At 36.6% G+C, this 23,715-nt stretch overlaps 2 long non-coding RNA genes across 2 annotated transcripts in view; one reads left to right on the top strand and one right to left on the bottom strand.

Moving 5' to 3' along the window:
• LOC141276645 (uncharacterized) overlaps positions 1–20,193 on the top strand; it is a 233,147-nt gene extending 212,954 nt beyond the window's left edge. Inside the window, exon 3 of the long non-coding RNA XR_012326526.1 lies at positions 20,120–20,193. This is a non-coding gene — a long non-coding RNA (uncharacterized lncRNA). The remainder of the gene's footprint in view (positions 1–20,119) is intronic.
• LOC109550123 (uncharacterized) overlaps positions 15,558–23,715 on the bottom strand; it is a 592,312-nt gene continuing 584,154 nt past the window's right edge. Inside the window, exon 9 of the long non-coding RNA XR_012326525.1 lies at positions 15,558–16,859. This is a non-coding gene — a long non-coding RNA (uncharacterized lncRNA). The remainder of the gene's footprint in view (positions 16,860–23,715) is intronic.

Genomic DNA, 23,715 nt, shown 5'->3' with positions numbered 1-23,715 from the left:
TGTTTATCTTCTCAAAGAACCAGCTTTTAGTTTTATTGATCTTTGCAATTGTTTTCTTTGTTTCTATTTCATTTATTTCTGCTCTGAACTTTATGATTTCTTTCCTTTTGCTAACTTTGGGTTTTGTTTGTTCTTCTTTCTCTAGCTCCTTTAGGTGTCAGATTAGATTGTTTATTTGAGATTTTTCTTGTTTCTTGAGGTAGGCTTGTATTGCTATAAGCTTCCCTCTTAGAACTGCTTTTGCTGCGTCCCATAGGTTTTGGATCATCATGTTTTCATTGTTATTTGTCTCTAGGTACTTTTTGATTTCCTCTTTGATTTCTTCAGTGATCTCTTGTTTATTTAGGAACATATTGTTTAGCCTCCATGTGTTTCTGTTTTTTATGTTTTTTTCCTTGTAATAGATTTCTAATCTCATAGCATTGTGGTCAGAAGAGGTTCTTGATATGATTTCAAGTTTCTTAAATTTACTGAGTTTGATTCGTGACCCAAGATGTGATCTAACATGGAGAATGTTCTGTGCGCACTTGAGGAGAAAGTGTAATCTGCTGTTTCTGGATGGAATGTCCTATAAATATCAGTTAAATCTATCTGGTCTGTTGTGTCATTTAAAGCTCGTGTTTTCTTATTAATTTTCTGTTTGGATGATCTGTCCATTGGTGTAAGTGAGGTGTTAAAGTGCCTCACTATTATTGTGCTACTGTTGATTTCCTCTTTTATAGCTGCTAGCAGTTGCCATATGTAATGAGGTACTCCTATGTTGGGTGCCTATATATTTAAAATTGTTACATCTTTTTCTTGGATTGATTTATTGATCATTAAGTAGTGTTCTTCCTTGTCTCTTGTAACATTCTTTATTTTAAAGTCTATTTTATCTGATATAAGTATGCTACTCCAGCTTTCTTTTGATTTCCATTTGCATGGAATACCTTTTTCCATCCCCTCACTTTCAGTCTGTATATGTCCCTCGGTCTGAAGTGGGTGTCTTGTAGACAGCATATATATGGGTCTTGGTTTTGTATCCATTCAGCGAGCCTGTGTCTTTTGGTTGAAGCATTTAATCCATTCACGTTTAAGGTAATTATTGATATGTATGTTCCTATTACCATTTTCTTGATTGTTTTAGGGTTGTTTTTGTAGGTCCTTTTCTTCTCTTGTGTTTCCCACTTAAATAAGTTCCTTTAGCATTTGTTGTAGAGCTGGTTTGGTGGTGCTGAATTCTCTTAGCTTTTTCTTGTCTGTAAACTTTTGATTTCTCCATCGAATCTGAATGAGATCCTTGCCAGGTAGAGTAACCTTGGTTGTAGTTTCTTCCCTTTCATCACTTTAAATATGTCATGCCACTCCCTTCTAATTTCTAGACTTTCTGCTGAGAAGTCAGTTGTTAATCTTATGGGAGTTCTCTTGTATGTTATTTGTTGTTTTTCCCTTGCTGCTTTCAATAATTTTACTTTGTCTTTTATTTTTGCCAATTGGCATGTTTTTTCTTGAGTTTATCCTGCCTGGGATTCTCTGCACTTCCTGGACTTGGGTGGCTCTTTCCTTTCCCATGTTAGGGAAGTTTTGAACTATAATCTCTTCAAATATTTTCTTAGGTCCTTTCTCTCTCTTCTCCTTCTGGGACCCCTATAATGCAAATGTTGTTGCATTTAGTGTTGTTCCAGAGGTCTCTTAGGCTGTCTTCATTTCTTTTCATTCTTTTTTCTTTATTCTGTTCTACAGCAGTGAATTCCACCATTCGGTCTTCTTGGTCACTTATCCATTCTTCTGCCTCAGTTATTCTGCTATTGATTCCTTCTAGTGTAGTTTTCATTTCAGTTATTGTATTGTTCATCTCTGTTTCTTTGTTCTTTAATTCTTCTAGGTCTTTGTGAAACATTTCTTGCATCTTCTTGATCTTTGCCTCCATTCTTTTTCCGAGGTCCTGGATCATCTTCACTATCATTATTCTAAATCTTTTTCTGGAAGGTTTCCTATCTCCAGTTCATTTAGTTGTTTTTCTGAGGTTTTATCTTGTTCCTTCATCTGGTACATAGCCCTGTGCCTTTTCATCTTGTCTGCCTTTCTCTGAATGTGGTTTTTGTTCCACAGGATGCAGGATTGTAGTTCTTCTTGCTTCTGCTGTCCGCCTTCTGGTAGATGAGGCTATCTAAGAGGCTTGTGTAAGTTTCCTGATGGGAGGGACTGGTGGTGGGTAGAGTTGGCTGTTGCTCTGGTAGGCGGAGCTCAGTAAAACTTTAATCTGCTTATCTGCTGGTGGGTGGGGCTGGGGTCCCTCTCTGTTGATTGTTTGGCCTGAGGCAACCCAACACTTGAGTTACCCAGGCTCTTTGGTGGGGCTAATGGCAGTCTCTGGGAGAGTTCATGCCAAGGAGTACTTCCCAGAACTTCTTCTGCCAGTGTCCTTGTCCTCACAGTGAGACACAGCCACCCCCTGCCTCTGCAGGAGACCCTCCAACACTAGCAGGTAGATGTGGTTCAGTCTCCTGTGGCATCACTGCTCCTTCCCCTGGGTCCTGATGCGCACACTACTTTGTGTGTGCCCTCCAACAGTGGAGTCTCTGTTTCCCCTAGTCCTGTCAAAGTCCTGCAGTGAAATCCCACTAGCCTTCAAGGTCTGATTCTCTAGGAATTCCTCCTCCTATTGCTGGAACCCCAGGTTGGGAAGCCTGACGTGGGGCTCAGAACCTTCACTCCAGTGGGTGGACTTCTGTGGTATAAGTGTTCTCCAGTGTGTGAGTCACCCACCCAGCAGTTATTGGATTTGATTTGATTGTGATTGTGCCCCTTCTACTGTCTCATTGTGGCCTCTCCTTTGTCTTTGGATGTGGGGTATCTTTTTTCGTGAGTTCCAGTGTCTTCCTGTCGATGACTGTTTGGCAGTTAGTTGTGATCGATATAATTTTTTAAAATACATATAATTAAAACTTTTTTTTTCTAACATAAATTCTAGAGGTCCCTCCTTTCTTCTATTCTATCTTTTAAGTTTTTAGGGAAGTTAAATCCATTATATTCAATTCAGCATACTTAGAGTAAGAATGTGCAACCTTTGTAGCAAGATAAGGGTTTATATTCCATCTAGCATATCACCTAGCTACACAATAGATACATAATGGTTGAACTGCAGTCTGTACCCAGAAAAGTTCAATAGGTTATAACATTTTATTTAATTCAAATAATAGAAAATTATGATCTGCTGATGATTTCAGCCACATGTAGGAGTTCCAGGATTATAAAGAGAACACATGATTCTGAAAGATGTATTTATATGGACCTGATTACTGGAGAAGAATGTAGAAATTCATTAAATTTAGAGATTAAATGATTTTATATTTCAAATGTTATAGAAATGCCAGAGGATATTTATATTTATGAGAAAACAGGCATGAATCATTTTTTAAAACCCTGTCTTAAAACTTTGCTGGCCTTATATAGGATAGTGATTTTATATGTTTAACAATGCCATGTACATTGCAGTGTTCTAGGTGAATGAGCATAATCAAAGATAGATAAAACAGTAAATGAATTCTAGAATTTTGTGTTTCATGCAAAAAAAAAAAAGGATCAACCTGGGTTTAGCTAGAATCTTTCATATATATAAGAACAGATTTGTTAGAGGGATTTGGTCTTATTCAATTTTGGGAGCTTAATTAATATTGTAATGGAGCAAGAACCTATGGGGCATTCCTAGGACAGACACACCCCCCTCCATGTCTTTTGCCTGGTTTTTGTGTGTAGAAAAACTTTAGCTGAAGAATAAATGTAATCAGAGAAGTGAGAAAATGAAGAAGCAAAGAAAAGCGGTCAAACAGGACAAAATATAATAGTTTAGTCATTAAACAAAGTCAAGGACATTCAGTTCCTCCTCAAGGCTTATAGATAATATTCTGAGCCATATCCCTTGAGTTGTTTTATAGATACTGAAACCCCCACCAGGTGATAACCAGACTGTAGCCATGACATAAGTTGCCACAATTCCTGTAAACTGGCCTTAAGAAAATGGGAACAAACTGACCCTGGAACTGTAGATTAACTGTACTTTAAAACAATCAAGATGATATTGATCAGACCACCTCATGGCCAATTTCACGATGACTGTCAGAACCGACTGTGGTGTTCTGCACACAGCCCCCTCTTCCACCTACACACCCCTGAAGCTCCCCTTTAAAAGCTCTTGCTCCCTACTCAACAGTGGGGAGTTGGCCTTTGGACACGAGTCTGCCTTCTCCCCAGGCTGCCAGCTTCCTGAACAAAGCAAACTTTCCTTTCTACCAACACTTGCCTCTCAAGTATTTCCTTTCCAGTGGCAAGCAGCCGGGCCTGAGTTAGGTGACAGGTTTTGGCACCCAGTGTGGGGCTGTGCTCTTGCAGTGTCTGGCCCCTCCAGGTTTCCTGGAGTAGAGCCATTGGCCACGGCAACATACTAGGATGGTCATGATGAGCCAGCTGCCTATGGCTAGCTGGTCCCAAGAAGGGGATTTGGGGGAAAGTTCCCAGTAACTGCTGAAACTGTTTGTTTCGGGGATCCTCCCTGTTTCTCCCCTGCTCAGCACTGGCTGCCAACTTTTGCTTTCAGTTGGTGGAAACAGAAACAACAATATTATAAAACCAATGACTTTTTTCTATCTCGGAAACCTGAATGTCATATATAGGCCTAAACAAATATGCTTTTACTCTAGAGAATTCATACTCACAGGATCAAACTTGTACCCAACAGATCATGGGTAACTATATCCTGACATCTTTATAGACTAGTAAAATTTTACTGATATCATGTGACTCTTATAGTAGGTATAGGTACCTTGGACATTCCACTAGATAAATATGAAAAAAAAATTATCACACTACCATCTTTTATTTTAGGAAGCACTAAATTCTAGTTGATTTTATTTGAGCAATCTAGAAAGAAAAATAAAATATCACCAATAGATAATGAAAAACATGTTTTACATTTAGAGTAAAAAAGAGAGATAATTCATATCTATAAGAGTCAGTATTATGCTGTTTTTCATACATTATGTCCTTGCTTTTTTATTTGATCTCTTCTGCCATATAAGTATTTTACTGTTAACTATATAAATATGTCTGATTTAAATGATAAAAGAGAATCATAGTATTGTGTATGTTCATTTCCTTAAGCAGAATGTAGTAGTAAATTTGATGAGTAGTTTAACGCCTGCAGAGTTCTTTGGATGATACTGCTTTGTTTATTTATTTGAGCGTGGAAGTGTGCAACAAAAGAAGGTTGAGTTGTTGATGGGGAAGTGCTAACACACCTAAGAAGATTATTCTCAAAGCTACATATTAAAGCTTTAAGGCCTTTTTATGGTCTTTATTCTGCACATGACTGAGTAAAGCCTTAAGATTTAAATTCCCTTAGGTGTCTTAATGGTTAGGGACTAATTTATTTGACAACTCGCCACACAGTGGCAATGTGGGTAGGCTGCATCTCAGCACAAAACTTGGGATGTAGAATTCCAACAAACTAAGAACATGTGTTGTAAACTGGAGCCGTTTAACAGAGCATTTAACGATTATTTAGTTGAAAATCTCTCTAAATGGAACAAAAAATTCACACACCATGCTGCAATGTTCTTTCTCCTAAATGTTTAAATGAAGTGATTAAGGGTTCATTTGCTTTTTATGTCTGACATTTCACCATTTTAGTTTTATACACTGACTTTTACAGTGAGTGATGCTGGTTCAGAAAACAGGTGTCCTTTTTTTAAGTGCAATTTTTTTTTCAGAAAAAGGGAGAAAGTAATGTATCAAATGCAAATGTTGTAGATAAGATGATTAATATATTAGCTAGAAAAACAGACTGCAGACATGTAAACCAAGGTATTATTTAACAGTCAAAAACATATAGTGTACCAGTCACAGAAGGACAAATACTGCACAATTCAATTTACATGATATTTCTAATTAATGAAACTCATATAAGGAAAAAGTTGAATGGTGGCTGCCAGGGGCTGGGGGGAGGGGAAAATGAGGAGTTACTAATCAGTGTATACAAAGCTTCAGTTATACAGGATGAAAAAGTTCTCTCTGATGTACAACATTGTGCCTTTAGGCAATGATAGTGTATTGTACACTTAAAAATCTGTTAAGAGGGGCTTCCCTGGTGGTGCAGTGGTTGAGAGCCCACCTGCCAATGCAGGGGATGTGGGTTCGAGCCCTGGTCTGGGAAGATCCCACATGCTGCAGAGCAGCTGGGCCCGTGTGCCACAGCTGCTGAGCCTGTGCTCTGGAGCCCCTGAGCCGCAACTACTGAGCCCTCGTGCCTAGAGCCCGTGCTCCACAACAAGAGAAGCCACCTCAATGAGAGGCCCGCCCACTGCAACAAAAAGTAGCCCGCGCTCGCTGTAACTAGAGGAAGCCCATGAGCAGCAACGAAGACCCAATGCAGCCAAAGATAAATAAATAAAATAAATTAATTTAAAAAAATCTGTTAAGAGGGTAGATCTCATGTTAACTGTTCTTTCACAATAAATATATATATATTTTTAAAATATATATATGGCTAATATAGGGGGTTATTTTTTCTTCCAAAAATATTAGAAACTATACTTTTAGTTGTATTTAATGTTCAAAGAAAAATTCTGAGTTTCTGAATCAAATATATGATGTACACCAATGCTTTCCAATCATTTTTAGAGCAATAGGACATTTTTAAAAACATAAAACAGAAGTATTTGTGTAAAGTGATATTTATTATAATTTTAAATTATTTGTTATTTATATGAGCTATAGGAAACTAAACAGATAGATAAATCTACAGAAGAATTCTGCTTAAAATCCTTTCATTTTGTGTTTTTTTTTAAATCACAAAATTCAGAGTTAACTATCAAATGAAGGTTTCAATGAATTTTTTCTTAATGATTAGAAAACGGATCTCAAGTGTGAAAACCAAGTGAGATTCTCTTAAAGATAATGCTCAGCATGAGTAGAAGGAACAAGTTGTTGGAGCCCACAGTCTCTATATTTGAAGAGATGGTCAAACATGATCAGATAGAGGTGGGCACCTTTCCAAGGGTGAGTCTTAAAAGCATGTGTGGTAAGTGCTTGAAGGCTTAACTATACCCAGTCCATCCCCTACTGTTAAAGAGCACAGTCATTTTTGCATGCTTAGATGTAACTGCCTCGTGGCCTAAAACCAGAATAGGATTTCTACTGGACATCTTGGCTGGTCATTTAGGGCCAGGATAAGGCCCATCATCAGATATTGACCCATGTATTTCATTGTAAGAGGAAAAAAATGCAGATTAGCACATTTTTGATTGATCATAGAAGATTCTGCATCTTTTAGTGTGAGGGCCAAAATAGAGCTATTTTGCCTTAGAGCTCTTTTTATTGGAAGCATTTGATTAATATTGCTTTGAGGAGTTGGTTTCACAGTCTCTACCTGCTAACCATTAAAATCTTTTGGTTTAGTTCTCTTAATATACTTCTTGGTTAACAGCTTACATCTCTCCAGAAAAATCTCTATCTTTAACATAAGCAGGATGGAATAGACGTGGGCTCTCATTTACTCTGAGTTTTATAGGAGCTTATTTTTACGTAAATTTTCAACCATTTCATGAGTTTTCTATGTGTACATTTTAACTATCTCTGACAGTTTCAGCTCTGTATTCTCCCAAAACTTCCTTGCTGTCATCAGCTATTGTAGAAGAGTCATTAGTGTCTACTGCCTACATGCACCATATTTCTCTGCTTTGGGCTGAAGATTTGTATACATTTCAAACTTGAAATTTATTATTCTTAAACTCGTTTCATATAGGACAATTTTTCTGCTTGAAAATTTGACAGAATTTTTTATGAATTTTGCAATATTTTCATAGCTTTCTGATTTTCTAATACATGTATATATTTTCCTCTTTTTCTAGATTAAACAGCAGATTTTATACTAGCATTTGCTTTGTATGTTCTTTTTTTTAATACATCATTATTGGAGTGTAATTGTTTCACAATACTGTGTTAGTTTCTGTTGTACAACAAAAGTGAATCAACCATATGCATACATATATCCCCATATCCCCTCGCTCTTGAGCCTCCCTCCCACCCTCTCTATCCCACCCCCTAGGTCATCACAAAGGACCGAGCTGATCTCCCTGTGCTATGCTGCTGCTTCCCACTAGCTAACTATTTTACATGTGGTAGTGTATACATGTCGATGCTACTCTCACTTTGCCCCACCTTACCCTTCCCCTCCCCATGTCCTCAAGTCCATTCTCTATGTCTGCATCTTTATTCCTGTCCTGCCCCTAGGTTCATCGGTACCATTTTTTTTTTTTTGTAGATTCCATATATATGCGTTAGCATACGGTATTTGTTTTTCTCTTTCTGAGTTACTTCACTCTGTATGACAGACTCTAGGTCTATCCACCTCACTATAAATAACTCAATTTTGTTTCTTTCTATGGCTAATATTCCATTGTATATATGTGCCACATCTTCTTTGTATTTTCAAGTCTTGTTATGGTATCTTTAAGCCCCAGAACTTCATCAGAGTGTATATATTTTTTTAATCCTAGGTTCCTTTTTGTTTTCACTATTCATTCAGAACCTGGCACTCTAAGACCTTTCTATATTCCTTTTGAGATAGTTTCAAAGTTATTGTCGTTCAGTGCACCAGTGTCAGCTGGTATGTTTCACATTCTGTCTGGAAATTTCCTAGCTAGTGACAAATTCATTAGGTACGTTTCCTATTTGTACATTTTCTAAGTGAAGGAAATCACTGCAGAAAGCAGTACTGCAAACTTTCCACTATTACAGTAACAAGGATCCCATATTCTTTAGCTTCCACTACCATTTGTTGCTTGCTTACTTTTATTCCCTCATGAACATAAAGGACCTTTATGTTTCTGCAAACATTCACCCATGTTCTATTTTCTCCTGATACCTGAATTCAAATCAATATCATATGTTCAGGAACTAAATTATTTTTCAGTTAGTATATGATATATAACAAACCAGCCCAAAACTTAGCAGGTTAAAAAAAAAAGAATAATCTTTTTTATTATTTTTCATGACTTTTGTAGGTCAAAAATTTGGAAGGTGATCAGATGGGCAGTTCAGGTTCAAGGTTTCACATGTGATTACATTCGGATAGTGACTAGTTGAAACAGCAGAGGACTGGAGCAGCTAGATACTGTTCAGGCAGTCTCTTTTCATGTAGTTTCAAGGTCATTCCATATGCTGTCTCCACATTCACTTGTTTGGGCTTCTTCCCAGAATGGTAGCTGCAGGGCAGTTGTACTTCCTACACGGTAGCTGGCTTCTCTCAGGGCCGTTTTTCCAAGAGAATCAGGCCGTAGGTATATATTACTTTCAGAAGTCAATCACGGCATCACTTATGCCATACTTCATTGGATGAGGTGGTCACAAAATCTCCCCAGGTACAAGAATAGGGGAATAAACTCAACACTCAGTGGGAGCAATATCAAGGTCTCATTGTAAGAAGAACATGTAGAATGGGATAAATTTTTGGAAACATCTTTAAGAAATTCATTCTGCTAAAGGCTTTAGCCAAAATATAGGAACAGTTTTACATATTTAATGTACTCTTAAATTTACATTAATCAAAAATTAAGCTCTTCTAGGACATCCCTAGTGGCACAGTGGTTAAGAATCCACCTGCCAATGTAGGGGACATAGGTTCGAGCCCTGGTCCAGGAAGATCCTACATGTCATGGAGCAACTAAGCCCACAGGCCACAACTACTGAGCCTGCGTGCCGCAACCACTGAAGCCCGCATGCCTAGAGCCCGTGCTCCACAAGGGAAGCCACTGCAATGAAAAGCCCGTGCACCGCAACAAAGAGTAGACCCGCTCACCGCAACTAGAGAAAACCTGTGTGCAGCAACCAAGACCCAATGCAGCCAAAATAATAATAATAATAAAAATTAAGCTGTTCTAAAATGAGTGTTATGGACCGAATTGTGAACCCCCAAAATTCAGGTTGTGGAAGCCCTAACCCTCAATGTGACCTTATTGGAGATAGGGTCTTTAAGCAGCTAATTAATGTCAAATAAGATCATAAGGGTAGTGTCCTAATTTGAGAAAATAAACTTCTGTTTAAGCCACTTGGTCCGTGGTATCTTATTATAGCAGTGCACGCTAACAAATACAGAAAGCAAAGTGTATAATTGTTTTTTAGTTTAAAAGGTAGAAAATATGTCTTTTCATGTCCTTCTCTTGGAGCTCACAATGCAGTTTATCAAATAAAGTTCTCTGAAGTCATGCAATAAAGAGATATGTTCAATTGTATTTAATTCCCTTTAACCCATTTATTCCCAAACTCATCTGTGCACCAAGTAGCCCCCTTTTCCCCCCGATGCTTGTGTTGCATCTTGTGGAATAAAGTAGTTTTCTGCAGGATGACATTTTAATAAAAATTGAGGACATTCATTTATATTGGATTTTCTACTTAAAATGCAGTCTACTCCTGAAATATCTCTTTCTTAGTTACCTAAATGATGCTAACATCCAAGTGGTGGTCACATTAATTTATACTATTTAGCTTTACCCTAGGACTTTTACATATATTGTGCAAAACGTGAATTAAAGAGACAAATTAGTAAAGAATTAATATATTCTCTTAACCTGTCTCCAGGAGACATTTATTGAATGCCTATTATCAGCTACACACTGTCCTAAACATGCACTTGATGGATAAATTAACATCTTCAAGGATTTTATAGCTAGAAGAGGAAGAGAGCTTTGTAAAAAAAACCAAACAAAAAACTTAAGAGCTATATAGTACCATTTGTTTGGCTCTCAGAGTAATGATAATAATTACAGTAGGCATTTATTGGAAACATACTGTGTTCCAAGTACAGTGCTAAGTATCTCGAAGTATATCATCCATTTAAAAGTCACAACCATCAACCATATGTTAGAGATAATACTGTAATCTTTTTGCCTGAATTAAGAAGCTCAACGTCAAAAAAGTTAAGCAATTTGCCTGATAAGTGAGACACTTCTGATAATCAGTACAGTGAGGTTGAGAGGAAGATGCTTTGATTCGATTTTTTTATGAATGAGCAGGTTTGTGCAGAACAGGACAATGCAGAATAAGGTTCTCCTCAGAGAGGAAGCAGTGTTGACAATATCATGAGGGAGTGTTAAGACATAAGCCATCTGAAGACTGCAAGTGGTGTGGTGTGACTCTCAACAGTTTCAGCTGGGTAAAGAGAGGGCCTCACTCAATCTTAGCATTCTCAAGACTGTTCATCTGAGCTACAACAAAAGAAAGAACAAGTACTAAAAAAACCCTCTCTTTTCAGTAAAAAACTATATAAGCCAGTAGTTCTTGAGAGGGGTTGTTTAGCTCCATAAGGGACATTTTTGAAGTATTTTAAGTTATTTCAAAGATTGTTGGACATTACTGGCATTTGCTGTGTAGGGACTGGGGATATTAGACAACTGGCAATGTGCGAGGAAATCCCACACAAGAGAGAGTTGTCCTGAGTCCAGGGACGTTTCCAAAGGTCCCTGGGATATTCATTCAGGGGGAGTACTTGTTTAAAAGTATATAAAATCTAACTCCATAATACATATAAACCAAAGATTTGCTTTTCTCAGGTTTACTACACATTAAACTTTTACAATTAAAAGACCTCAGCGTGAATCAATAGAGATTACACTTTAATTTGTCGAAAACCAGAGTCAGAGACACTCCAAATTTAGAAAATCACATCACTAATGGCAACACTGAATATTTTGTTTGGTCACCAATATAGTGCATACATCTGCATTTGTGGCTCTTATACCAGATGTGATTCCGTGTATAGGATAAACATCTGACTCCTTTGTTATGACTTCTACAGTTGTATCTGTAAATGTGCAAAATTAAATACATATTATTTTATTATCAATTAATTTTCTCATTCTTTTTAGATTAAGTTTTGGGCATTGCAGCTAATTTTTTAAAATATGAATATAGATATTTCACTATTCTTAATTTCAATTTAAGGTTATAAAGGGGGAGTTGTGTGTGTGTGTGTGTGTGTGTGTGTGTGTGTACAGAGCGAGGCAGCATTAGATATGGTAGAGAACCATAGATACTGTCTTAGCATAGATTCAATATGGAAGACAGAATTTATACATCTTTTTCTCCATGGGTTTGCTATATATCTATTTAAAAATTCTCATCTTTCTAAACTTTCTTCCACTTATAGGAGTCAGGTTATATTTCTAACCATGAAATTGTAAACAGGATTGCTGAATACGATTTCTGAAAAAGCTTTTTGACAAGGGATTGTCTCTGTTCATGTGCTTCTTTTGTCTTTCCACTGTACTGCTTTGTTTTCTTTCTGCCTGGAATGATACCCAGAAATGTAGCAGAAATAGGACAAGTATGATGTAGAAAAGCCAAGTGATAATACTAATGGAGGAGAAAAAGGAGAAGGGATATTTGTTCACAAGATTATCATGGAATCACTATACCTGCGTATATCTTGACATCTTAAGTGAAATCAGTAAACTTTTTTAAGTTATTGTTTGGTGGATTTTCTGTTGCTTATATCGTAACATAGTATCAACTGATACAGAATTAGGGTTTGGAAGTAGAGTACTGCAAGTAACAGAACTTAAAATGCAGAATTGCCATGGTTAAAGAGGATGTGTGGTGAGGACACAGATATTGTCATCTAGAATGCTAGTGTCCCTTGTTTTATACTAGCCAAAATTTGGGCAAAATTTCATATGCAGTTCTGCATGACATCGACCACATTTTGATCAAGCGTTGGGAAAATAAGAAAAATTCAGAATGTTGACTTGTTTTTGTAAATTTTTACTGATTTTGAAAAAGGAAATGGTGATGTTAGATCAGAGCTATCCATTTCACTAGCCCAGAGAGAAGAAAACTTCATTTGCTAAGGGAAGAAAGGTCTCATGGACTGGAGAATAACATACACTGTCATATATATAAATTTATGTAATTTATAGCTTGCCTGGTTGAAAAATGATTGTTTCTAATCACCAAGCAATAATATCTGTAAGAGGGGGTCAGAAGCAGCAGCCTTAACAGGTGATAAGATTGTAGCCTGAAATGTTTTCCATGAAATGTTTCACTAAGAATTATCTGAAAAATAATAGGGCACTAGCAAAGATCAGATTAAAGGTTCCATTAGAGCCCAGTCTCTGAATTTCCTCAAGGCAGTGCCATTCTTTTAAGGATAGGATCCTGGGGAGAACAGAACAACCACTAGTTTATCACTTTATCTAATTAAAACCTGTGGAAGAAACACAAGAAACTATCCACAAAAAAATTTTTTTGTTGAAGAATCCTTAGGATGACCAACAATAGCCTGTAACTGTCCAAGGAAGTTCAACCTTCAATTAGCAGAGAATCCTGATTTACTGGTATTTCTAATAGAAAATTTCAATGTCCCAACTTGGCTTTCATCCAAAAGAGATGTTACTTGTTTAGCCTAGTAACAGTCAAGGAGTGATTTTCAACCATATATTAGCTAGCACATAATAAATTTGTTCATATAATTTCTAGTCCCCTTTCAGATATTCTCCATTGCTTGCCTTCCACACAATAATGTGTGTTCCTGAGACTCTTCACTCATTATTAGGAAAATCACTCAGTAGAATTTTGAGCTCTGTTTCATGTAGGTGCTATTCACTTTGGTTAAGTCAATTTCCATCTCATTGTCTTACTTTCTTCATCTTTGCTTCTCAAATTACAGTTCAAGTACTGACAGGGATATGAGATAAGGTAGTAAGGTATTAAGCCATAGGAGACTCAAATGCTTATTAATTTTAAACAAATAATTATTATAAATAAAAAGACATAACAAATTCTATGACTTTATGCATTAAGTTGCCAAAATAAAGAAACCAATGGATTGTTGAGGAAAATTTTCACATCCTGATCCAAGATCAATTAATGGAAAAGGGACATTATTTTTTATTCACAGCACACCCATATATTAACATAATTTCTGGTTTCTCTTATCAATTTCCCTTCTTATTTGGGAGTGCCAAAGGTTAAGAGATATATATTTGTCATTTTCAGTTACTTCTTGAGCTAATTATTACATTGGCAGAGCAGAGGGAATCTACAAAGTGCTTCACCTTTAGATAACTTTTCCTCTCAGCTGAAAGTACCTTTAATACATCAGTCCCTGTGCTCCTATGTCAATATGTTACCTGTTGTTATCTGGAACAACTTAAAGAGTCCATGCTAGGCAGGTTTGTCTACAAATGTTTACCTGGAAGGCAACTGAATGATCGATATTCTCATTTCTTCATCCTGCAGCTACAGAACATGTATAAACAGGGAATAGCTGGGAGATGGGAGTACATCCCTGGCAACACTGACTCAATGTATTAGAAACCTGAAAGGGCTTGTCGGCCATCATCTGGACCAGTATCCTAACACTGGACAGATGAATGACCAAAGATACTATAAAAGTGGCTGTCTATTGTATGTAAGATTATATTCTCAACACTTTTGAGTATTCTTGGGATCTATAATCATTATCAGAAATTCTAAACCTGAGGATAAACTAAGGTAGTAATTTTGATTTTACTCTAATTTCCAGGCAGCATCCCTGCCAGATGAATAATATCAAATAGATTGTAACTGGAAGGACTTTAACTTGCTATCCCTAGTGTCTGGCATGTAACAAGCACTTAATAAAAATTTGTAATGGTGACAGGATGTATCTACTTATGTAAATAATAGCTGTTGGTGTCACAGGTATGTGTGAACTGTGACAGAACTTTCCTTGTGTATTTATGAGACTCAAGGGATAAATTAAATAGTTATTCAGGTAACAAGCTCATATGAATGACGTAAGGTAATAAACGTCCTAATGGAATATTTTCCTCCAGTAACTGACTTGTCTTTTTGTTTTGTTTGTTTTAATTTTATTTACTATTTAGGTTACAAAACTGAGTGATCACACTGAGAAAGTCACTGGACAAGATAGGCCTGAACTGCCTGCCTTTGGTCACTTATTAATAACAAATAGTATTTGCTATGTCTTTATTTATCTTATAATTTTCTGCTGAGCATGTAAAGCATCAGAATGACAATTCAGTGAAATTACAAAACATGGAAAAGGTCAAAGGTATATAATCTAGTATTACCTTTCAGAGAACATGAGGCCCTGAAATTCTGAAACCTAATTCCTGTGACAAAGCTTGTAAAAGGAAGAGAAAAACAGAAAACCATAAATCAGGCCCCCTGCCACTATCTAGAGCAAGAGGAACCATAACAACTTAATCTATTTGAGTTACAAAGTCAGGAATGTAATCTCTAACTCAGTTTTATAATCAGGATTGAGTTTAGTTCCCTTCAAATAAAGAATTTTATGTGGGTACTTTTTTAATAAGCTTTGTATTACCTGCATGTTGTTGTTTTAAAGGTGATGCTTTAAAAATAGTCTCTGAGCTTTAATGTAGTTTAAAATATATTAAATTTGCCTATAGAAACATAGCTGATTAATTATATAAATTGCGTATTAAATTTGCCTATAGAAACATAGCTGATTAATTATATAAATTGCGTATATACCATCCATACGCAAAATTCTCCAATTATCCCATTAATATCTTTTATAACATTTTGCTCTAGTCACACATTGCATTTTTCTAAATTTATTTTTATTGAATTAAAATGTTGAATTACAATGTTGTGTTAATTACTGCTGTACAGCAAAGTAACTCAGTTATACATATATATATCTTCTTTTTAATATTCTTTTCCATTATGGTTTATCACAGGATATTGAATATAGTTCCCTGTGCTATACAGTAGGACCTTATTGTTTATCCATTCTATATATACCAGTTTGCCTCTGTTAATTCCAAACTCCCAATCCATCCCTCCCCCACACCCCTCCCCCTTGGCAACCACCAGTCTATTCTCTATGTCCCTGATTGTTTCTGTTTCATACATAGGTTTATTTGTGTCATATTTTAGACTCCACATATAAGTGATATCGTATGGTATTTGTCTTTCTCTTTCTGACTTACTTCACTTAGAATGATAATCTCTAGTTGCATCCATGTTGCTGCAAATGACATTATTTCCTTCTTTTTATGGCTTAGTAGTATTCCATTGTATATATATATGTACCACATCTTCTTATCCATTCATCTATCGATGGACGTTTAGGTTGTTTCCATGTTTTGGCTATTGTGAATAGTGCTGCTATGAACATAGGGTGCATGCATCTTTTTGAATTATATTTTTGTCCAGTTATATTCCCAGGAATGGGATTGCTGGATCATATGGTAATTCTAATTTTAATTTTCTGAGGAACCTCAGCACTGTTTTCCATAGTGGCTGCACCAACTTACATTCCCACCAACACTGTAGGAGAGTTCCCTTTTCTTCACACCCTCTCCAGTATTTGTTATTTGTAGGCTTTTTAATGATGGCCCTTCTGACTGGCGTGAGGTGGTACCTCATTGTAGTTTTGATTTGCATTTCTCTAATAATTAGCAATGTTGAGCATCTTTTCATGTCACACGTTGCATTTAATTTGTCATAATCCTTTAGTTACTTTTTTTTTAGGTCTCAATTTTATTTTCTGTAAAATGGATACAAGGATAATAACAATTACAATAAAAATAATAGTATCTACCTTCTATTGTTATGAGGATTAAATGAGAAAGAACCTTTAGTGATATGCCTGTCACAAGGAAACATTCAAGAAGTCTTAGCAATTACTAACAATCCTTAATTGAGTATTACATCTTGCATAAGACAGCAATTCACAAAGACATTAACATGATCCCACCAAGCAAAAGTCTGAGTAATTCTTCTTCCTCTGATGGCACTAATTCCAGTCGATGCTGTCAGTCCCCACTCCAGAGGAGGATCGTGAGATGATTCTTCATAAAACCAGTAAATGAAACATCAGTTATCTAGTGACAAGAGCTTGCCTCTAAGGGTTACAAACACTGATAAATCAATAAATAGCACTGGAAAGGTATTGTGATGGATACTACTAGTTTCAAAATTAATCATGTTTAATGTTATTTAATAACAATGATGATTTGATTCTCACTGTTGGTTAAATTTCTGAGTGAAACATTCCTCTCTCAAGACTATATTACCCACCACTCAGAGCTTTGGAATAGCAATATATTATGTTATTATTAGCCTGTTCATTATCTATTGACTGCTGTAGAAAATAACAGCCTCTGTAATGGCCACAGACTAAGTTCAGCCTGTTTGTGTCAAAAGGATTTTGAATTATACCTTCCCTCTAGCTTCTGCTCCCACCCTGCCATAACTTGCTGCCACAAAGTAGAAGAGGCAGAAGTATTTTTCTGACTGGTGTTGCAAGATATACTTAGTCTAGAACAAAATGAAACTTTCATTTATATGAGCTGAAAAAAAATAAACACAAAGCAAAAAGTTTTCATCTTATTTCTCTTACTTCTTTACTCAATGACCTGGTTTTTCAGTTTTCTTAATGTAACACCTAATTGTTTTCATTTCAAATTGTATGATTAGGAGTAGGATGGCTGTTTAATTTTTTTCCAAATTAGAATACTTTTGAGAGTGAAATGGGGTGCTGTGAATAATTGTAAAGCAGGTGTAACTATGCCTGATGTGGGAAAACCAGGACATTGGATCACCTGTACCTAAGGAACTACATTCCAGTGTTTGACAGTGCACATACTGTATTCAGAAGAGCCTTAGAATTCTTTTAAAGCTCGCTTCCTTGACTCATCTACTTATTGTACATGCTAAACAGGTAAGAGGCTGCCTGGTGTCGCAACTCGGGGTGGAACTGAACAACTAGTCAAGAGGAGTTCAGGACCATTAATTAATCTATTTATCACTCCAAAGAAAGAAAACACCTTTCCTTTGATACTTCAAGTCATTGCAACATATTACTGAAGCAGCATTAAAGGTGCCCTAATACCATTTCTTCTGAATACTGACAGTGTGACTAGGTCTAGCGACATTCCCTTTCAGACATTTAATCTGAAAAACATGCACCTTTTTAACATCTTTATTGGAGTATAATTGCTTTACAATGGTGTGTTAGTTTCTGCTTTATAACAAAGTGAATCAGATATACATATACATATATCCCCATATCTCCTCCCTCTTGCATCTCCCTCCCACCCTCCCTATCCCATCCCTCTAGGTGGTCACAAAGCACCAAGCTGATCTCCCTGTGTTATGCGGCTGCTTCCCACTAGCTATCTATTTTACATTTGGTAGTGTATATAAGTCCATGCCACTCTCTCACTTCGTCCCAGCTTGCCCTTCCCACTCACCTCGTCCTCAAGTCCATTCTCTACGTCTGCGTCTTTATTACTGTCCTGCCCCTAGGTTCTTCAGAATCTTTTTTTTTTTTTTTTTAGATTACATATATATGTGTTAGCATACAGTATTTGTTTTTCTCCTGATTTCCTTCACTCTGTAGGACACACTGTAGGTCCATCCACCTCACTACAAAAATCTCAGTTTCGTTTCTTTTTATGGCTGAGTAACATCCCATCGTATATATGTGCCACATTTTCTTTATCCATTCATCTGTCGATGAACACTTAGGTTGCTTCCATGTCCTGGCGATTGAAAATAGAGCTGCAATGAACATTGTGGTACATGACCCTTCTGAATTATGGTTTTCTCAGAGTATATGCACAGTAGTGGGATTGCTGGGTCATATGGTAGTTCTACTTTTAGTTTTTTAAGGAACCTTCATACTGTTCTCCATAGTGGCTGTATCAATTTACATTCCCACCAACAGTGCAAGAGGATCCTTTTTTCTCCACGCCCTCTCCAGCATTTATTGTTTGTACGTATTTTGATGATGGCTGTTGTGACTGGTATGAGATGATACCTGATTGGAGTTTTGATTAGCATTTCTCTAATGATTTGGGATGTTGAGCATCCTTTCATGTGTTTGTTGGCAATCTGTATATCTTCTTTGGAGAAATGTCTATTTAGGTCTTCTGCCCATTTTTGGATTGGGCTGTTAGTTTTTTTAATATTGAGCTGCATGAACTGCTTGTAATTTTTGGCGATTAATCCTTTGTCAGTTGCTTCATTTGCAAATAGTTTCTCCCATTCTGAGGGTTGTCTTTTCATCCTGTTTATTATTTCCTTTGCTATGCAAAAGCTTCTAAGTTTCATTAGGTCCTATTTATTTTTGTTTTATATTTCCATTTCTCTAGGAGGTGGATCAAAAAGGATCTTGCTGTGATTTATGTAAAAGTGTTCTGCCTATACTTTCCTCTAAGAGTTTGATAGTTTCTGGCCTTACATTTAGGTCTGTAATCCATTTTCAGTTTATTTTTGTGTATGGTGTGAGGAAGTGTTCTAATTTCATTCTTTTACATATAGCTGTCCAGATTTCCCAGCACCACTTATTGAAAAGGCTGTCTTTTCTCCATTGTATATTCTTGCCTCCTTTATCAAAGATACGGTGACATAGGAGTGTGGGTTAATCTCTGGGCTTTCTATCCTGTTCCATTGATCTATATTTCTGTTTTTGTGCCAGTACCATACTGTCTTGATTACTGTAGCTTTGTAGTATAGTCTGAAGTCAGGGAGCCTGATTACTTCAGCTCTGTTTTTCTTTCTCAAGATTGCTTTGGTATTTGGGGTCTGTTGTGTTTCCATACAAATTGTGAAATTTTTTGTTCTAGTTCTGTGAAAAATGCCATTGGTAGTGATAGGAATTGCATTGACTCTGTAGATTGCTTTGGGTAGTAGAGTCATTTTCACAATGTTGATTCTTCCAATCCAAGAACATGGTATATCTCTCCATCTGTTTGTATCATCTTTAATTTCTTTCATCAGTGTCTTGTAGTTTTCTGCATGCAGGTCTTTTGTCTCCTTAGGTAGTTTTATTCCTAGATATTTTATTCTTTTTGTTGCAATGGTAAATGGAAGTGTTTCCTTAATTTCTCTTTCAGATTTTTCATCGTCATCAGTGTATAGGAATGTAAGAGATTTCTGTGCATTAATTTTGTATCCTGCTACTTTACCAAATTCATTGATTAGCTCTAGTAGTTTTCTGGTAGCATGTTTAGGATTCTCTATGTATAGTATCATGTCATCTGCAAACAATGACAGTTTTATTTCTTTGCTGATTTGGATTCCTTTTATTTCTTTTTCTTCTCAGATTGCTGTGGCTAAAACTTCCAAAACTGTGTTGAATAATAGTGGCGAGAGTGGACAACCCTGTCTTGTTCCTGATCTTAGAGGAAATGGTTTCAGTTTTTCACCATTGAGAATGATGTTGGCTGTGAGATTGTCATATATGGCCTTTATTATGTTGAGGTAAGTTCTCTCTATGCCTACTTTCTGGAGGGTTTTTTATCATAAATGAGTGCTGAATATTGTCAAAAGCTTTTACTGCATCTATTGAGATGATCATATGGTTTTCATTCTTCAATTTGTTAATATGGTATATCACATAAATTGATTTGCAAATATTGAAGAATCCTTGCATTCTTGGGATAAAACCCACTTGATCATGGTGTATGATCCTTTTAATGTGCTGGTGGTTTCTGTTTGCTAGTATTTTTTTTTTTTTTTTTTTTTGCCCTTGGTACGTGGGTCTCTCACTGTTGTGGCCTCTCCCGTTGTGGAGCACATGCTCTGGACGCACAGGCTCAGTGGCCACTGTTCATGGGCCCAGCTGCTCTGCGGCATGTGGGATCCTCCCGGGTTGGGGCACGAACCCGTGTCCCCTGCATTGGCAGGCAGACTCTCAACCACTGCGCCACCAGGGAAGGCCTGTTTGCTAGTATTTTGTTGAGGATTTTTGCATCCATGTTCATCAGTATAGTGGCCTGTAGTTTTCTTTCTTTGTGACATCTTTGTCTGGTTTTGATATCACAGTGATGGTGGCCTCGTACAATGAGTTTGGGAGTGTGCCTCTCTCTGCTATATTTTGGAAGAGTTTGAGAAGGATAGGTGTTAGCTCTTCTCTAAACGTTTCATAGAATTCACCTGTGAAGCCATCTGGTCCTGGGCTTTTGTTTGTTGGAAGATTTTTCATCACAGTCTCAATTTCAGTGCTTGTGATTGGTCTGTTTATATTTTCTATTTCTTCCTGGTTCAGTCTCGGAAGGTTCTGCTTTAGTAAGAATTTGTCCATTTCTTCCAGGTTGTCCATTTTATTGGCATAGAGTTGCTTGTAGTAATCTCTCATGATCCTTTGTATTTCTGCAGTGTTAGTTGTTACTTCTCCTTTTTCATTTCTAATTCTATTGATTTGAGTCTTCTCCCTCTTTTTCTTGATGAGTCTGGCTAGATGTTTATCAATTTTGTTTATCTTCTCAAAGAACCAGCTTTTAGTGTTATTGATCTTTGCTATTGTTTCCTTCATTTCTTTTTCATTTATTTCTGATCAGATCTTTATGATTTCTTTCCTTCTGCTAACTTTGGGGGGTTTTTGTTCTTTCTCTAATTGCTTTAGCTGTAAGGTTAGGTTGTTTATTTGAGATGTTTCTTGTTTCCCGAGGTGGGAGTGTATTGCTCTAAACTTCCCTCTTAGGACTGTTTTTGGTGCATCCCAGAGGTTTTGGGTCATCGTGTTTTCACTGTCATTTGTTTCTAGGTATTTTTTGATTTCCTCTTTGTTTTCTTTAGTGATCTCTTGATTATTTAGTAGCGTATTATTTAGCCTCCATGTGTTTGTATATTTTACAGATTTTGTCATGTAATTGATATCTAGTCTCATAGCATTGTGGTCAGAAAAGATACTTGATACGATTTCAATTTTCTTAAATTTACCAAGGCTTGACTTGTGACCCAAGATATGATCTATCCTGGAGAATGGTCCAAGAGCACTTGAGAAGAAAGTGTTGTTTTGGGATGGAATGTCCTATAAATATCAGTTAAGTCCATCTTGTTTAATGTATCATTTAAAGCTTCTGTTTTCTTATTTATTTTGATTTTGGATGATCTGTCCATTGGTGAAAGTAGGGTGTTAAAGTCCCCTACTATGATTGTGTTACTGTTGATTTCCCCTTTTATGGGTGTTAGCACTTGCCTTATGTATTGAGGTGCTCCTATGTTGGGTACATAAATATTTACAATTGTTATATCTTCTTCTGGGATTGATCCCTTGATCATTATATAGTACAGTGTCCTTCTTTGTCTCTTGTAACAGTCTTTATTTTAAAGTATATTTTGTCTGATATGAGAATTGCTATCCTAGCTTTCTTCTGATTTCCATTTGCATAGAATATATTTTTTTATCCCCTCACTTTCAGTCTGTATGTGTCCCTAGGTCTGAAGTGGGTCTCTTGTAGACAGCATATATATGAGTCTTGTTTTTGTATACCTTCACTCAGTCTGTGTCTTTTGGTTGTATCATTTAATCCATTTACATTTAAGGTTGTTATCGATATGTATGTTCCTATTACCATTTTCTTAATTGTTTTCAGTTTGTTATTGTAGGTCTTTTCCTTTTCTTGTATTTCCTGCCTAGAGAAGTTCCTTTAGCATTTGATGTAAAGCTGCTTTGGTGGTGCTGAATTCTCTTAGCTTTTGCTTGTCTGTAAATGTTTTCATTTCTCCATCGAATCTGAATGAGATCCTTGCTGTTACAGCAATCTTTTTTCTAGATTTTTCCCTTTCATAACTTTTCATATGTCCTGCCACCCCCCCATCTGGCTGGCAGACTTTCTGCTGAAAGATCAGCTAGCTGTTAACCTATGGGGATTCTCTTGTATGTTATTTTTTGTTTTCCCCTTGCTACTTTTAATATTTTTTCTTTGTATTTAATTTTTGATAGTTTGATTAACATGTGTCTTGGCGTTTTTTTCCTTGTATTTATCCTGTATGGGACTCTCTGTGCATCCTGTACTTGATTGACTATTTCCTTTCCCATATTAGAGATTTTTCAACTATAATCCTTCAGATATTTTCTCAGTCACTTTCTGTTTCTCTTCTTCTTCTGGGACTCCTTTCATTCAAATGTTGGTGCATTTAATGTTGTCCCAGAGGTCTCTGAGACTGTCCTCAATTCTTTTCATTCTTTTTTCTTTATTCCTCTCTGCGGTAGTTATTTACACTATTTTATCTCCTAGGTCATTTATCCGTCCTTCTGCCTCAGTTATTCTGCTATTGATTCCTCCTAGAGAATTTTTAATTTCATCTATTGTGTTGTTCATCATTTTTTGTTTGCTCATTAGTTCTGCTAGGTCCTTGTTAAACATTTATTTTCTACATTCTATTTCCAAGATTTTGTATCATCTTTACTATCATTACTCTGAATTATTTTTCAGGTAGACTGCCTACTTACTCTTCATTTGTTTGTTCTGGTGGGTTTTTACCTTGCTCCTTCATCTGCTGTGTGTTTCTCTGTCTTCTCATTTAGCTTAACTTACTGTGTTTGGCATCTCCTTTTCCTAGGCTGCAGGTTCGTAGTTCCCATTGTTTTTGTTGTCTGTCCCCAGTGGCTAAGGTTGGTTCAGTGGGTTGTGTAGGCTTCCTGGTGGAGGGGACTACTGCCTACGTTCTGGAGTATGAGGCTGGATCTTGTCTTTCTGATGGGCAGGATTGCGTCTGGTGGTGTGTTTTGGGGTGTCTGTAACCTTATTATGATTTTAGGCAGCCTCTCTGCTAATGGGTGGGGTTATGTTCCTGTCTTGCTAATTGTTTTTCATAGGGTGTCCAGCACTGTAGCTTGCTGGTTGTTGAGTGGAGCTGGGTCTTAGTGTTGAGACAGAGATCTCTGGGAGATCTTTTGCCATTTGATATTAT

Source organism: Tursiops truncatus, chromosome 16, assembly GCF_011762595.2.
Source record: "Tursiops truncatus isolate mTurTru1 chromosome 16, mTurTru1.mat.Y, whole genome shotgun sequence".
In the NCBI taxonomy this organism is placed as follows: Eukaryota; Metazoa; Chordata; class Mammalia; order Artiodactyla; family Delphinidae; genus Tursiops; species Tursiops truncatus.
The sequence above is the reverse complement of the archived record's forward strand: the minus strand, read 5'-3'. Positions and strand labels throughout refer to the sequence as shown.